The sequence below is a fragment of the Pseudophryne corroboree genome, chromosome 3 (genome assembly GCF_028390025.1).
Source record: "Pseudophryne corroboree isolate aPseCor3 chromosome 3, aPseCor3.hap2, whole genome shotgun sequence".
NCBI classification, from domain to species: Eukaryota; Metazoa; Chordata; class Amphibia; order Anura; family Myobatrachidae; genus Pseudophryne; species Pseudophryne corroboree.
In genome coordinates, this window is record NC_086446.1 from 489,812,955 (window position 1) to 489,826,683 (window position 13,729).

Sequence of the window (13,729 nt, forward strand, 5' to 3'; positions counted from 1 at the left end):
TGCCATATAACAAATATAACCCCTCTATGCCAGATAACAAATATGCCCCCATAGTGAAATTTACACATGAGCTCACCACCCTTTTCACGGCTCTGCTCATGCTGGCTCCGCTGTAGCTGAACAGCTCGGCTCGCGCTGCCTACGCTGCAGCTGGACGGCTCTGCTCGCGCTGCCTCCGCTGGGCCTGCTGTCCCTCCGGCGCTGGGTGAGTTAAATCAGGCGCTGGCTCGTGAGCCAATCAAAGATTGTGGTCCGGCAGCCAATCAAGAGCCACTCTTGCTGGTCTGTGAGCTCTGGTTGGCTGACAAACCAATTGCTGATTTGAAATAGAAGGCCGCCTTCTGTGTCCGATGCGCAGTCCGCGGGCCACAAAAGTAGGCGTAGAGGCCACATGCAGCCCCCAAGCTGCGAGTTTGACACGTCTGGTGTAGGGCATGGGTCTTCAACCTGTGACCCTCCAGCTGCTAGTTTTGCTATTAAGGTATGCTAAAACTGAGGCAGGGCATGCTGGGATGTGTAGTTCCACAGCAGCTGGAGGGCCACAGGTTGAAGACCAATGTTGTAGAGGATGTACACGCCCACATGGTACTGAACACACCTACACAGCACTGGTCACAGGTCCTCCCCTTCTCACAATAAGCCTTTGATCATTTTCAGCTCCATGCCAATGTAGCCATTAATTCAGCCCTATGGAGAGATGTACTAAGCCATACCACCCAACACTTAATTACCTGAAAGAGGGACATCTTTACTCACTGAGGGGGCATGCCCAGCGCTCTGTGAGTAAATATTGCTTCAATGCTGAGTGGTTGCAATGGGCAACTTCTCCACTGTCTCACTTTTCCACAGTTTTCACTGCTTCCTGAATAGACCCCTTAATGTGTGAGAGCCTATTGTGAGGGGAGGCATTTGATATGCCAGCTGTCGGGATCCTGGCACTCACCATACCGAAGCCGGAATCCCAACAGCCGGCATACTGACAACTATTCTCCCTCTTAAGGTGTCCACGACATCCCTGGAGGGAGAATAAATAGCGTGACCAACGTGCCCGCAGCGTGGCGGGCACAGCGAGCCCGCAAGGGTTTTTTTTTGCTCACCCCGCTGCCTGCATGCTGGCGGTCGGGATCCCGGTGCCGGTATGCTGGGTGCCGGGATCCCAAGCGCCAGTATAACATGCTACACCCGTTGTGAGTTTAACTCTGCGTGTATAGCAATCTGTAGTTCATGCGACACCCCGCCTGCAGGGCCGTAACTATGTGTGTGCAGAAGGTGCATTGCCCACAGTGCACTTGCTCTGTGGGCGCACCTTCTGCATACACCCCAAGTGGCCGCATGTTCCTCTCGCTGACGGCCGTCCTCCCGTTCCCCTGTACCTGCTGCCCCAAGCTCCGCCAGCTGTAGCCTCTGCCACTGATCGCTAATGCTGTGTATAGTCAGCGGCAGCGATGGACAGTTTATCCCCTCTGTGCTGCTGCGCTCCCAAGTCCCGCGGCCTGCCGCCTCTCTGTCTGTGAAGTGTACAGTGTTCTGTACAGAAGCTGGCAAAAGCGCATCAAGAATGCAAACATCACGTAAGTGCCTACACAGACACTACACTATATTACACTACACTTCACTATAGTACACTATATTATTTTGCTACACTACAGTACACTCCACTATATTACACTACAGTACACTCCACTCCACTCCACTAATGCCTAAGATTAGGGGGAATGTAAGATGCTCTGCCTGCTATAATGTGTAAAAGGGGGAATCTACCGGTCGTAATGTATAAAAGGGGACTGTACGGCAGACTGTGTAAAAGGGGACTCTACCTGCCGTAATGCCTGCCGTATTGTGTGAAAGGGTACAAGTAGACACACACACACACACACACACACACACACACACACACACACACACAATCATCTCTGCCTGCTTAATGTGTAAAAAAGGAGGACTCTGTTACTGTAATGTGTAAAAAAGGGGACTATGTTATTGTAATGTGTAAAAAGGTGTCAAAGTCAAAAAATATAGCGACCTATGATGCCTTGTACTAACCCCAATGCACGTGCCCGCTGCTCGCGCACTGACCCCCCCGTGCGTACGCATCCCCTCAGGTTGCGTAGGGGACGCTCTGACGTCGCCTGCGCAGGGAGATGGGTATTTACGGCGGTGTTTGTGTGCGACTAGCGAGCGACTCGATCGCTACATATTTAACCAATATAATGCGTTTTATAGTTAATATTCTCCTTAATAATGTCAGCAAGTATGGTAAGTTTAAAACGGTTCTTGGACCTGATAAATTCTCCTTTACATGCTGGGAGGGTTCAGATAAAGGTTGGAGGGTAGTATTTGGTGTCCAGCTGTGGGGTATTGAGGAAGTGTTGTGCCTATGACAGCTGGGAGGGATTCGCATAGTTTCTGCTCATGGTTATGCACAGAAGTAGAACATAAGATTAATTGCATTCAGAATAAATTACACAAATGCAGGGTGGGGGACTGGAATTCAGTCACCTCTTTCACACAGACCGAAAACAAATAGCCTTACTTACACTAAGCTTTGAGATTCTATGAAGAGGGCTTATACCTTTGTTTATGAATAGGTCCAGGTTTCTCTCCAGAATAATGAGTGCTGAGATGTCATTGTCTCAACTGAAAGAGGTGACCAGGGGGTAAACAAAGCACAGAGACAGAGTTTGTTTGGAAGATCCAAACAATAGGTTTCCCCAATACAATCAAGAGAGGAATTTAGAATACTGACAAGTCCTAGCCATCGCCCATTTCTTGAACTAACCAATGGAAAGAGGACACATAGTATCTATTGAAGTATGTCTTGAGCTAGTACATAAATTTAGTTTGAAATAGACTTGGGGACACAAGAGTCTTCTCCCCACAACGGTTTTCATCATTGAATAACCAGGAGCTGGTAACCAGATTTGCGCCTGCGATTCATTCCCTGTGTGTAAGTACTCTCTCTGTGACCATTCTTAATCTCTGACTGTAATTGTGCCACAATCTCTCTCTCTCTCTCATTGTATGTTATTGTTTGCTATTGTGCTGCTATTGTGTATTTATGTGTAGGTATTTTGTTAGATATTGATGTTAGCTTGTAGTGTATGAATTGTCAACTGTATTTTCCCTTTTAATATAACTTAATCCTGTTACTAAAGGTTTTGGAGCCTTAGCAAGGTATTGTGCGTTTATTACATTGCAGAGGGTATTCAGAGCGACTTAATCGCTCAAACAGCATTTACATTAGCAAGGTTAAGCAGCGTTATATCGCTGCAGTATTTCAGTAGTAAGGTTTACAATACAAACTCAATCATAGTGTGTTGCATACAAGGTTTACTGAGTGTCATCCCGTGTGCGTCTGCGCCGCTCGTGTTCCCCTCGCGGTCACAGCGTCCGCTACGCTAGTAGCATATCATTACGGTAGTCGGCCGCCTATAGCGTGTTCGACACCAAGCGTAAAGCTGTGAGCGAGTGTGCCGCTCGTGCGTCTTGATCACGGCTGAGCATTTGCTACGCTAAGTGCGTACCCTTACGGTACCCCATACGCCAATTGCGTACTGAGTCTCCTACCTACATATAGGGAAAGGTATAAGGTAATATATCAGCATTATCAATTGGGGCCTCGTCCTCCCTCCACATATCCACACTAGTACAAACAGACTTTATCTGTCAGCAAGGGCGGGAAAGCAGTGTCCTTTCGTATCCGTATTGGTGGTGAGGGATATAGTGGTGCTGACTAGATAAGCGTCTGTTACACTGCGCTGTAGGAGTGCTGGTGGAATCCGGAACCGGAAGGTAAGAACAGTACGCTATTGTCTTTTTAAATCTGGTTTTAATTTCTATTTGGTGCCAACTGCACACGCAGATTGGATTGCGTGTCTGTTTAAATAGGTTTAAAAGTATTTTTGGTCGCTCTGCATGGCTTGATAGTTTTATTTTTTTTAAGCTCAGGCCTAGAATAACTTTAGGGGCTGGCATGATGATTTTCTTAGTGACAAAAGAAGCCGCATGGTCTGTCCTCCATTTTGTGTAAACCTCATGGATGTGGAAGGGGGAGGAGCAGCGGCCATTTTGGGAAGGTCAAATTTCTTTTTTTTTCTGAATGGCTGATTTTCAGTTGACTCAGGAAATAATCAGCCATCCATTGTCAAAAAGAAATAATCATTTAATGAGTTTTTAATGCATTTGTTTAATCCATATCATAGTCAATCATAAGTGGTTCAGATAGAGTTTAATATAAGTTAATAGTAAAAGGAATATTTGATTTAGGAAATACACAAATAAAACAAAGTTGTGGGTTTATTTTTATTTTTTTCTCTCTTTCTCTCTTCAAGAGCTTTAACTCTGCTACTTGTGACATGGGCCATTGAAATGCAAATGAACCTGTATAAATGGGTTTTGGTTTTTTTCCCACTCGCAGCAGTGAAAGAAATCGCACATTCATATGCAAATTAGAAGCACTGAATAGGGTCTCATATATGTAATAGTGATTAGTACATATATGTAATAGCTATATGTGTGTGCTTACATCAATGTATGTTATTAGATTAATTTAGAATTGCATTTTCAATTGTGTAGTTTCACGTCTCACTCTCCTGTTTGCCATTTATAATTGATAACGTGCTGAGAAAGAGTGGTTGCTATTGGTAAGTTAAAAGTAAAAATAATACGTTAAGGAGTAATTTGTAAAACACGCACACGGCTTGCCTAAGATACAAGGAAGTTCTGTGTGGTGTTCAGTAGATGATTACAGTTAAAGATCATTTACATTGCTATAAACGTGTTAATTGTATTTCTGTGGACATATCTGGCCTGCGTACACGTGTCTCTAACAAGGGACAGGGCGAACGTACGCGACGCAAGGGTCGACGCACGGAGCGTATATTACGCAACGGAAGCGTACGGATACGCCCACATAATACAAATCACACGATAGTATTGTTTTAGTAGGCGATAAGGAGGAAACGCGATAATAGCGCAAATCAGTCTCAGTGTCCAAAATTTTAAGCTAATAGATCCTTCTCTAGTTGCAACTCCTCTGGACTAGACTGTGTTACTGAATGAAAGGGATTTCTGCGCAGAAACGAAAGTGAAGAGTACATGAGGTGAAAGTGTGTGTATACATATATAAGTATTTTCTCATTTTTGGGTGGAACCACAGGAAATAGAGTTCTCGTGAGGACATACGTATCAGTGACGACACGGTGGCTTGGGAGGCATCCCTTGTTAAACATATTAAAAAGAAGAGCATTAGAGTATAGCAGACCAAGAGGTCTACTGTGGCACAGACCAGGAGGTCACGGACCAGGAGGTCCAGGTACAGCAGACTAGGAAGTCCGCTATAGATAGAGTCAAGAAGCACAACACCAGGAAGGGTTGGTGCGGTACCCATATAGGCCATTAAGCTCCGGCTGAAGGAATTCGCAGCCACAATTTTCGATTCTGTTGGTCGTTCCGCACATAAGATTAGTTGCTTGTGTGCCGTACGATTGTACCGCACGTAATTGTGTGCATTAGTTAGTAACTTGACCCAGTACCATTTGCGTACGCTAGTGGGATCATAAACGCTATTTGTACATTCTAACGTGATTTGTGTAATTTTTTTTATTTTAAGGGAGATTCGCTGGTCACTCGGGAATTCTCTAACAACCAATAGTTACTGGGAAGGGTAAGTGCTCTTCGGATCACCCCCACATGTTCCAGTAAATAGAGGTTCAGATCGCAGGGGCCCTGGGTTGAGTACGCCAGCGCTAGGGCAGCGTGTGGGCGTATTGGTCGACGTGGGCGAGTGAATGAAGATACTCGGTAAACTTTCACCGTCGGCCTACCGGACATCTTGGTTTTTGTAAGGGTTAGCTGAAGACCCTGATTTGAAGGTCAGAGGTAGCGAAAGCAACACCTGCAAAGATGGGGGCCAGTTGTTTCAGGTAGGGGGCGATCAACCCTGGTCCAGGTTGATTTAGTAAACCGGCCAATAGGGTCGGCAAGGTATATCATGTGTGAGAAATACGGTTCACACACAGAGGTTTTGTGTGATGAATGGGAAAGAATGACTGTGCATGATGGGGAAAAGTTCCCACGAGTAGGCAGTTTTAGCCCAGAGGTGTTACAAAAATCTAAGGAGAAGGATATGTCTCATTAAATCTGTAAAGAGACGGATCCAACATTATGATTGTTTACAGTTAGGGCAACAGGAAGGTGAGAGACAAGGAGGATTAGCTTGCACAGCTGACTCTCACTGTGGTAAGAAAAATATGGCAATGAGAGAAAAGATGGTTACAGAGAGTGGCACACTGGTGTATGATAAAAATGCACTTAGCAACTGTATTAATAATTATGGTAGTAGTAAATGTAACAATGATAAAAGTAAAACTGTTAAATGTACAACTGTTAACCTGTGCAAGTCGCACCCCATGTTAAACTTCCCTCAGGATTACAAGCAAGAAAGTGAGCCCAGCACGATGTCGGCACCTTTTCCCGCAGCCATCATACAAGACATCCAGGTGGACGCGACCAAATCGGTAAAGGCAGTAATCAAACCCCCTAACGGAGGGTCAGGTGAGGTCGTGTCCACAGGTACGTACGGTGTTATATATCACGCACAAACAAATGCACCGCATAGAGAAGTAGCAGTATCTGTGTTAATGAATGGTTTAAAGGAAGTGCTGAGAACAAGGGTTCAGACCACCAACCCAAACTGGAGAAATATCTCGGTGGCTGCATTAAGAAAGTCCGCTGTTGGGCATGAGCAAAACATCAGGAAGCACAGGGAGGTAAGAAGCCTCAGATCCTTGTGGGTAAGTCAAAGGTGATAAGGTGTTATAATTGCCAGAAGGAAGGTCATTATGCACGAGATTGCATGTTCAAAGATTTACAGAAGGTATATCAACCCCCTAGACAACAACATAACCATGGTATCCAAGGAATCAGGGAAGTACAGGGAAAGCGGTTGATGGTGATGAGCATCCAAGCGTTTGAGGAGGCATCAAATCAACCAAGACCTCAGGCCACTGGCACTTGGAGGAAGCCCAGGGTTTGTTATTTGTGTAAAAGGGAAGGGCATTATGCCAGCAGCTGTAACAGCCCACATAAAGTCAGACCCCCTAGACAAGGACACGAGCAGAGATATGACACACGAAATTGTAATCAGGGATCATATAGGAAGAATTTTGGGCCGCACCTGTAATTTGCAGCCAGTAAAGCTAGTCAGTAGCCTTGATAGTAAACCTGAGGTTACAGTTAATGAAATGGGAGGTCAGTTCCTTGCAGGCACAAGAACGGCCGGGTAAACGTTGTAATTTATCTGTAAATGTTTCTTTTTCCCATCTCTGACGTTCACCGGCAGAACTCAAACATCACATAGCTACTTGGTCTTTGCAGAAGTCTACCTAACCCCAGTGTGACCTACCGACATCGGTGTGTCCTGGCCAGGCACAAAAAAGGTGGAGTGTGGAAATACTGGTGGGGGAGACTGCGCAAAGATACCAATGGATGTGTTGGTGTGACAGCCTGATGGTGAACAGAAGATCTGACAATGTTTTTGTTTTTTGTTTGTTGTTTTATGTAACACATATATATGAATTGTTCTCTCCCTCGTTTGTTTTTTTCTTCTCTCTCATGTTCTCATGCTTTAAAGACGGTATGTCACACATCAGTTAGACAAATGGTAATGCAAGATTTTTTGTTCCTTACAGAAAGATCGCAGATTTGGAAGGAATATTGTATCACCGGAGTGTTCGTTTGGAAGATTGAGAGACAGCACCATTGAGATGACAGCAGAGCAAGAAGAACAACAAGACTAGAGGACATAAGACATCGTAACATTTTTCTTTCCCCTCAAAGTATTTTTTTTGTACCCCCATTACAAATTTCTCTTTCTCCTCCTGTAAGATGGACTCGCCCCAAGAGACTGCAGTCCGTGTTTTCCTGTTGACCATGATGTTGACCAGAGCAGTCTGTTTCGGTGAGAGTACCAGTGAGGTCGAGAAAGGATCTAGAATGGAATCTGATGACAGAAACGGAGGCGTAGATTTCCAAGAACAACATAATCACCGAGTAAAGGCGAGTATCAGAAAACGATCTGGTAGCATTGACAATAGAAGGAATTGTGAAGGATTGTTAGCTGAAGAAAACTGCATCTGTAGGCATTGCGACAACATAGTTGAGGATGGGTGCATCAAGAAATGTCAGTCCAGTTTTAATATTAACATGGACCGGCATCCATTGGGTGACTATCACTCATTAGCGGGTAAAGTGTTAAATCAGACAGACTGTTGGGTATGCTCTCAAGTACCTCAAGGTCATAGCAAATCAGGGCTAGTACCATTCCCTTTATCTGTAGGAGAGGTACTTGAGTTAAGTGGTGGGAGGCCGGTGGACAAGAGGTTTAATATCTCTAGTCCTCCTAGTTTGAAGCTCCACCAATATCATGTGGATAGATCCTTAGTGTGCTTTAACATTTCCAATCCCCGAAAGCCGGGAAATTGGGAAGTGTCATGGAGTAATCAAACCATGACCTTTTCACACAGAGCCGACAGAATGCCCATAGACACAGAGCTTATACGCCAGATAGCCGACCAGGGAAGATTTTTCCGGTATAGGTACACTTTAGGAAGTAGGACCATGCGAGTTGGAGAAGTATCACCAGGATACTGTGCACATGTCGTACAAACAGATACGTGTACTAAACAGATGGGAGAATTAGGGCTAGGAGATTTCACATGGAAAATTTGTAACATGGTTATGACATACTCCGTCCCATATGTTCTCCCCGATGATGCATATTTCATATGCGGGAGGAAGGCGTATAAGTGGCTTGCCCCAAACTCAGAAGGGTTATGTTATATTGGAAAAGTACTGCCTGAGGTAATGACTGTATCCCACACTAAAATGAAAGATATTCACCGTGGTGCCCAAGCTCCTTATACTCACACTCACTACGAGCACGTCGTTAAAAGGCACCTGATAGAGAAGACAGAGCATCATGCCTCTGATCTGATCCATGAATCCACCGGGATTCAATTTCTCCTCGCGATGGATATTACTCGTACCGCCAGGGAAGTGATAAACTTTAGGTATATATCTGCGCTCGCAAATTTATTAGACAATATCACTGAAATGTATGACGACACGTTCAGGTATACTGGGAGAGAGTTACAAGCCTACAAAACAGAACTGGTTCAGCATAGGATGATTCTCAATTATCTCACAGCTGTGACAGGCGGGTATTGTGTCACCTTGGCTACTCAGTATGGAATAAAGTGCTGCACGTACATTACAAACAGCACTGAGTACCCGGCCGAGGTCATAGACCAAAAGATGGATGACATTTTGCAATTAAAGTGGGAGTTCCGAAGGAAACACAATCTCACTCTCGCTGCTGTGGGTAATGAGCTGACCAGTTGGGTGTCATGGTTGAACCCACGAAATTGGTTCTCTGGTTTAATGGGCCCAAGGTATTATTATGGATGTAGGGAAATTTATTTTGTGTATTCTGGGTGTCATCATATTGGTCGGTCTGATATTTAGATGCGTTCGGATTTTAACAAAGTGTAAAGGTAACACCAGAGTAATGAGTTTAAGGAGCGAAGACACTATAATAACAACGACTAATTTGATTCATGACCCAACGATAGAGACAATGTTATGATGAAAATGTGATTCCACGGTCCGTTTCTTTCACCCGTTTCTCCTTTGTTTTCTTCCAAGGTACAAAGACATCCGCTTGGAAGAAGAATTTGACAACCTCTTTTATACAGACCATCGATGGACCATACCACAGACCCCCAATATCCCTAGTGACTTTAAATTTTACGATAGCCCCAAATATTTTAGAGACTGTAATTTTCTGGACAATGGAAAAACTTTTGCCGCCATTTATAGCAAAAGTATCGGGAGACTACAGTCAACATGTACATCAAGACAAGACACAAGACAAAACCTCAATCATCAAATGCATACTAAACTCACATAGTTTATGACTGCATTTATAATAATTGCTTCTTATCTTCACCTCTACAACCTTCAGGTAATGACACACATAGTCGATAGGGAATATAGACACAAATATCAGCACTCACATACCCCCCATTCATGTATCCTCAACTAAATGTGCTCCCCCATTTGTTGCAACCCAAAAGCCGAAAAGAGCTCGGTAAAGTTTGACAGCCCATCCACAGACCCTTAATACGGGATAAGAAGGAATTCAAATGTATACTTCGCAATACCTCGAAGCTTGATTTAAAACACGTACGGCACGATGATACATGACCCCTCAAACATGGATTCATACACACATGCTTCTACTATCCCACTAGGTCATACCCTTTTCCCACCTTCTCCTCTCCTCCCTTTACCCAATCATAAAAAGGTGTTTACGTGATGACATATATTTTTCTTTTTTTTTAACTGTTTTAGGAAGTGGCAGTTATTGATGACTGCCAAAGGGTGGACTGTCAAAGTCAAAAAATATAGCGACCTATGATGCCTTGTACTAACCCCAATGCACGTGCCCGCTGCTCGCGCACCGACCCCCCCATGCGTACGCATCCCCTCAGGTTGCGTAGGGGACGCTCTGACGTCGCCTGCGCAGGGAGATGGGTATTTACGGCGGTGTTTGTGTGCGACTAGCGAGCGACTCGATCGCTACATATTTAACCAATATAATGCGTTTTATAGTTAATATTCCCCTTAATAATGTCAGCAAGTATGGTAAGTTTAAACGGTTCTTGGACCTGATAAATTCTCCTTTACATGCTGGGAGGGTTCAGATAAAGGTTGGAGGGTAGTATTTGGTGTCCAGCTGTGGGGTATTGAGGAAGTGTTGTGCCTATGACAGCTGGGAGGGATTCGCATAGTTCCTGCTCATGGTTATGCACAGAAGTAGAACATAAGATTAATTGCATTCAGAATAAATTACACAAATGCAGGGTGGGGGACTGGAATTCAGTCACCTCTTTCACACAGACCGAAAACGAATAGCCTTACTTACACTAAGCTTTGAGATTCTATGAAGAGGGCTTATACCTTTGTTTATGAATAGGTCCAGGTTTCTCTCCAGAATAATGAGTGCTGAGATGTCATTGTCTCAACTGAAAGAGGTGACCAGGGGGTAAACAAAGCACAGAGACAGAGTTTGTTTGGAAGATCCAAACAATAGGTTTCCCCAATACAATCAAGAGAGGAATTTAGAATACTGATAAGTCCTAGCCATCGCCCATTTCTTGAACTAACCAATGGAAAGAGGACACATAGTATCTATTGAAGTATGTCTTGAGCTAGTACATAAATATAGTTTGAAATAGACTTGGGGACACAAGAGTCTTCTCCCCACAACGGTTTTCATCATTGAATAACCAGGAGCTGGTAACCAGATTTGCGCCTGCGATTCATTCCCTGTGTGTAAGTACTCTCTCTGTGACCATTCTTAATCTGACTGTAATTGTGCCACGATCTCTCTCTCTCTCATTGTATGTTATTGTTTGCTATTGTGCTGCTATTGTGTATTTATGTGTAGGTATTTTGTTAGATATTGATGTTAGCTTGTAGTGTATGAATTGTCAACTGTATTTTCCCTTTTAATATAACTTAATCCTGTTACTAAAGGTTTTGGAGCCTTAGCAAGGTATTGTGCGTTTATTACATTGCAGAGGGTATTCAGAGCGACTTAATCGCTCAAACAGCATTTACATTAGCAAGGTTAAGCAGCGTTATATCGCTGCAGTATTTCAGTAGTAAGGTTTACAATACAAACTCAATCATAGTGTGTTGCATACAAGGTTTACTGAGTGTCATCCCGTGTGCGTCTGCGCCACTCGTGTTCCCCTCGCGGTCACAGCGTCCGCTACGCTAGTAGCATATCATTACGGTAGTCGGCCGCCTATAGCGTGTTCGACACCAAGCGTAAAGCTGTGAGCGAGCGTGCCGCTCGTGCGTCTTGATCACGGCTGAGCGTTTGCTATGCTAAGTGCGTACCCTTACGGTACCCCATACGCCAATTGCGTACTGAGTCTCCTACCTACATATAGGGAAAGGTATAAGGTAATATATCAGCATTATCAAAGGGGATGCTGTCTTACGTAATGTGTAAAAAGGGGATGCTGTCTGCCGTAATGCGTATAAAGGGGACGCTGTCTGCCGTAATGCGTATAAAGGGGACGCTGTCTGCCGTAATGTGTAAAAAGGGGAAGCTGTCTGCCGTAATGAGTAAAAAGGGGGATGCTGTCTTCCGTAATGTGTAAAAAGGGGACGCTGTCTTCCGTAATGTGTAAAAAGGGGATGCTGTCTGCCGTAATGTGTAAAAGGGGATGCTATCTGCCATAATGTGTAAAAAGGGGGACGCTGTCTGCCGTAATGTGTAAAAAGGGGACTCTACCTGCCGTACCGTGTAAAATGGGGCTCTGACTGCTGTATTGTGTAAAAGCAGTCTCTGCCTGCCGTACTTTGTAAAGTGGACTCTACCTGCTGTTCTGTGTAAAAGGGGACCCTACCTGCCATACTGTGTAAAAGGGGACTTTACCTGCCGTACTTTGTAAAAGGGAACTCTACCAGCTGTACTGTGTAAAAGGGGACACTGCCTGCCATAATGTGTAAAAGGGGACTCTACCTGCTGTACTTTGTAAAGTGGACTCTACCTGCCGTATGCTTAAAAGGGGACTCTACCTGCCATACTGTGTAAAAGGGGACTCTACCTGCCGTACTGTGTAAAAGGGGACTCTACCAGCCGTACTGTGTGAAATGGGGCACTGCCTGCTGTAATGTGTGTAAGTGGTACTACTGTGTTGCATAATTTGAATAATGGAGACTACTGTGCAGCATAATATGAATTGGTATTATTTTTTCCGGCCACGCTTCTTCCCCATCAAGCCACACCCCTATATATATGTTTCTTGCACACAGCGGTAAAATGTCTAGTTACGGCACTGCCCCCCTGAAGTCAGTGAACAGAAATCGGCAGTAAGTAGGGCTGTCTGCCATTACCGCAATGAGCGCATTAACCCATAGCTCTGGACACTTAATGAGCATTATCCATGGGCTTACCATATGAGAAATTGGGCTTACAATTGAATAGCACCTGGTGTTCAAGCTCAAGGCTATAAATCAGCACTATTCATTCTAGTGTAATAAAATTGATGTGTAGTGTAATGTATGTAGATATGTCAAGATTTGGCAGGAAAAATGCTGTATACAGAGGATTTTAAATTATATTTATTAGAATATCAAGGATGGCATTTTCAGATGTACTGTGCATCAGTGAATGTCCAGTATAAGCTCTTAGTACTGTGCAAATTACCTTCTTATCATGCTGTAAATGATCAATCCTAACTTAGACACATAATCTAACACTGATTTGAAAGTTTCAATACATATAATAAGATTTTACTCACCGGTAAATCTATTTCTCGTAGTCCGTAGTGGATGCTGGGAACTCCGTAAGGACCATGGGGAATAGCGGCTCCGCAGGAGACTGGGCACAACTAAAGAAAGCTTTAGGACTACCTGGTGTGCACTGGCTCCTCCCTCTATGACCCTCCTCCAGACCTCAGTTAGGATACTGTGCCCGGAATAGCGGACACAATAAGGAAAGGATTTGGAATCCCGGGTAAGACTCATACCAGCCACACCAATCACACCGTATAACTCGTGATATTATACCCAGTTAACAGTATGAAATATAAATGAGCCTCACAAACAGATGGCTCATAACAATAACCCTTTAGTGAGGCAATAACTA